The sequence below is a fragment of the Calypte anna genome, chromosome 5A, assembly GCF_003957555.1.
Source record: "Calypte anna isolate BGI_N300 chromosome 5A, bCalAnn1_v1.p, whole genome shotgun sequence".
Classification (NCBI taxonomy): domain Eukaryota; kingdom Metazoa; phylum Chordata; class Aves; order Apodiformes; family Trochilidae; genus Calypte; species Calypte anna.
This window is the reverse complement of record NC_044251.1, coordinates 34,674,134-34,678,274: the sequence shown is the minus strand read 5'-3', so window position 1 is coordinate 34,678,274 and position 4,141 is coordinate 34,674,134. Positions and strand designations below refer to the sequence as shown.

The 4,141-nt window shown below is 39.9% G+C and overlaps 1 long non-coding RNA gene across 1 annotated transcript; it reads right to left on the bottom strand.

The window, feature by feature from the left end:
• Nucleotides 1-271: 271 nt before the first annotated feature.
• Nucleotides 272-3,796, bottom strand: LOC115598484. The gene is made up of 3 exons (XR_003987692.1): nucleotides 3,680-3,796; nucleotides 620-785; nucleotides 272-397 (listed from the first exon to the last, which is right to left on the bottom strand). It is a non-coding gene; the product is annotated as an uncharacterized LOC115598484 (long non-coding RNA).
• Nucleotides 3,797-4,141: the final 345 nt, after the last annotated feature.

Genomic DNA, 4,141 nt, shown 5'->3' with positions numbered 1-4,141 from the left:
TGCACCCAGGATTACTGCAGGGCTGGGGGAGTGTTGGGGTGTTAATGCCAGGCATGGGAAGGGGGGGAGGAGGCACCTTGTACCCAGGGGGCAGTGGCGGAGGGGCTGGTAGCAGGGGTAGCAGAGCTGGCATGGCAGACTTTCCTTGGGAAGGTGAGGAAACACCCTGCTGAGAAGGTGATGTGTCCCTTGGAGAATGCTGAGGGTTCCCAGAAAGGCCAGTTGTTGTAGAAAAGGTCAGGTCTGTACTGGGGTTCTCCTCATCCAAGTCCATATGAACTTGAATGCCTTTGTTAAACCTTTCAACAGATTTTCTGGACACTGTTTTATTGTGACTTGGGCTCTGCATGCTTGATAGCAGGTTCTCCTTGGATTGCCTTGGTTCCATTTTCCTGTTCTACAACACAATGAGGAAGTGCATGGGTTAGCAAAGTTCCCCAGAGCAGAAACATTTCTATCTGTTTTCCAAGGGATATTTCTTGGTGGATTCAGCTCTGTGAGAAGCAAAGCTGTACTATCAGACATAAGGCTCCTTTTTGAGTTCTCTTGATCCTTTTACCATCTAATTATGACATATAAAGAAAGGAGGAGCAAATGCAATCAGATTAAAAAGCTCTACCTGGTTACTCTTCTCCCATTGTTGCTCAGCCATTCTGTGGAATTTCTCTTTCAAATGGGTAAATGGGTGCCTCCTATGGATCTTGATACAGGTACTCTATGCAGGGGACTTCTCAGACATCAAGAACAGTCACTTATTTCTGAGAAACCATGTTACCACAATTTACCTGGAGTGCAGAAGGGAGGGGATTTTGAGAGACACTCCCAAACAGCCTGATAAATTAAACAAGCTACAGCTGAGGACTCAGGCTGAGCTACCTGGGGAGCTGTGACCACAAAGGGAAAGGACTGGTAAGCATTAAAACAAGTAAGATAGCTTTACTTTGCATTTTAACCAAGTTTTCATCTGGAACAAATCTTTACTGTTGCCCTTAGACTATAGAGTTTATCTGGGAACCACTAGCAAAAACTATGAAGTTTGCACCTTGTACATATGCCCAGTTTTAATCATGGGAGTGGACTTACAAAAATGGCTGGGGTAGAGAAATTTTCCCCATTGTGGCCCTCAGTGCTGTGTTTCATACTGGAACCTAGGGGGTTGATAACACAGGAGTGTTTTGGCTACTGCTGAGCAGTTCTCTCAGAGCACCAAGGCTGTCTCCCCAACATCCAGGGGTTAGAGGGTACCAGGAGGCTAGGGTAGGAGGGGACATAGCCAGGACAGCTGACCCAAATTGACCAAAGGGATATTCCATACCAGATGAGGTTTACTCACCAATATATGATAAGAAAAAGGAGGAGAGAAAGGGGGAATAAGTTACTCCATTTGTTTTCCAGAGCAATCCCTATCCATAGGGAAGAGCTACTTCCTGGGAAGTGAATGGGCATCACCTAATGATGGGAAGCAGACATTAAATCTTTTGTTTTCCTTTCTCCTGTGTGAGGCCTTTGCTTTTGATTTATTAAATTGCCTTTACCTTGACCCATGACATTTTAGGACTGTAGGTCAACAAAGACCCTCCATCACCCCAGTCCTCATATAAGTCTTTAACAACACATTAGTAACACATTGGCTACTAACTGGCTACTAGTAGCACCATTGGCTTTAATGGAGTGAACTGGATAGAATACTTCCATTTTTATGTTTAGTGCAGAATCAGACTTATTTGGTGAATACAACACTTGTATGTTCCCTAAGGACTAGATTAATACTTATGAATGATCAAGTTCTACCAATTTTAAGTAATGACGTGCACAATCTCTCTAACTCTGTAAGGCAGATGGATGAAAACCTACAATTGATTCATTTCTAGTCCATAGTACACCTCTAAAGCACCTCCTAAAATCTGAAACATTTTGTCTTTGAAACCCAGCAGCTCATACTGATAATAGAGTGCAGCTTTTACAAGAGCCTCAGTGAAATTGTGAGCCTGTGGAGCCAAGGCTAAAGAAAGCAGTAAAACTGTTGATTGGTGTTTTTAATGTTAATTTAGTATGAATTACCTCCATTAAAAACATTAAATGTTATAACAACCAGAAAATAACACATGATTTACATACAAAATGGAAACTATTAAAATAGCCTAGCCAAAGGCCTAAGATAGAAGATTAGTATTAACTGTATTTGCTGTGTATTTGAATTAATTATTGGTTTCAATAAGCAGTTTTTTTCAACCATAAATACTCACGCTTTCCCAAAGGTAAAGCAGGCTTACATTTAATTTATGTCAACAACTTAATGCATCCCCTTTAGGACTTCACAATCTTTGTGCTAAACTTGTACAGATGTCTCTAATTACTCTAGCAGGACAAGAGAGGGATTCAGCACTATGGAAGAGTCTAATGAGAAATAAGCCACTTTCTGCTAGAAATATTAGAAGTAAAATGAGCTGATTAAAAAAAAAAACCTATTAGACACGATCATATTAAAATTCTGCTGCTTATTTTAATTAAGCTGTTGGAGGAATGAGTAAAAGAGTATTAATTAGGCAGCTCATTTTTTAAAAATCAAAGTGCTCTTCTAAATTGCTCCAGGGTTTGGGCAAAGGAAAGTCTTGTTTTTAAAAACCTTAATAAACCAGGAATACTACACAAGAAACAGCTAATATGCTTTGAATGATAAGCAGGCTTACATTAATGTATCTCCAAAGATTATACTTTTGAGACTGCCTAGAAAAATCATTGTTGTTAGCAAGATTAAAACTCTGATATTATTTCAGGGCAGCTGTAACTTACATTGCTGGTAATGTTCAAATAAGCTTGTGGGCAAATTTCTCCCTAAGTGCAAAAATACATCTCTGGTAAATACATACATACATACATACAAACACCTCTCAATGCAACCAGGCAAGGTCTAGCAGAAAGCTCCAGAAGCTTGGTAACTAGAAGCTGGTACCATTTAGGCAGGGCAGGGAACAGAGAGTGAGTCAATGCAGCAGCTCAACTCTGATGATCCACTTGAAATAAATTAACTTGCAATTAATGGTGAAGCTGTTCTCAGTGTTCTGCTACTCTGCCTTTTGTTTTATTGGAAAAGCTGCTGGTGTTTAAGAACTGCCACAATACAGGCTTTTGTTTTCCTCTACTAAATGACGTGCTAAAGATAGGCACACTTCTCATTAGCCTAGAAAGTACGCTTCAGAAAATCTGGTATTTCCCTTTGCGTGCTATTCCTAAGGTTTTTTTGTAATGAGGGAAGTGGTGGTACTTAAAACTGTACCCCATATGCTTCCAAGGTAACCATCAAACCAGTAAGCACAAGAGTCAATATCTGCAACATAAGATACTATTGAGGGTAAGAAGATGTACTGCTTACCAAATGGTTGGAAGTGAGCTACAGGATATGTAAACCAACCAGGGACCTGGTTAGTCACTTAGTTATGCAGATAAATGGCCCCCAACTAGTACAGCTCTTTTTCATTACCTCCCAATGGGCTACATTTGCTATGGTTTGGGTTCAGGCTCCAAGTGTGATGTTCTTCACTGTTGACTTTTCATCAGGTGTAATTTATTCTGGATGTTTATGATTTTTACAAGGATAAAAATCAGAAGTAGAAGAAATAAGACATCCTGACTCTTTCTTGCACAAGCAATTTTTTTCCCATAAGGGTCACCTTCTTACTTGGAGATGCATTCCTAGGCGTTTCCAAGGGTTTTCTTCAATCTGGGTTCATAGAGGTCTTAAGGGAACAGTAGTTCTTTGAAAGTTGCCCTCTTTCTTTTGTTTTAAGTCTGATATAGCTGCAATGTCTTTTAAGACATAAAAGAGAAAAAGAATGAGTTTGATTGGGGTTTTTTGTTTGTTTTTGTCTTTTGCTTATTACTAACAATATTTCTGTTGTATTTTTCATCAACAGTCATCAAAGTGTTTCAAAGGATACCATTACCCCCAGTTTATGGATGTGTGTTATCCCAGTAACTCAATCCCTGGCATTCCATTTCACTGCTTCAGCAGTCATAAAACCTGCCATTGTTTGCAGTCTATCAAGATCCCTTATTAAGCTCCAGCTACTGCTGTGCCTTAATAAGCAGTAGGAAACATAGCAAAAGTGCTCACTCTCCTCTCTCCATAATTGCCTCTGCT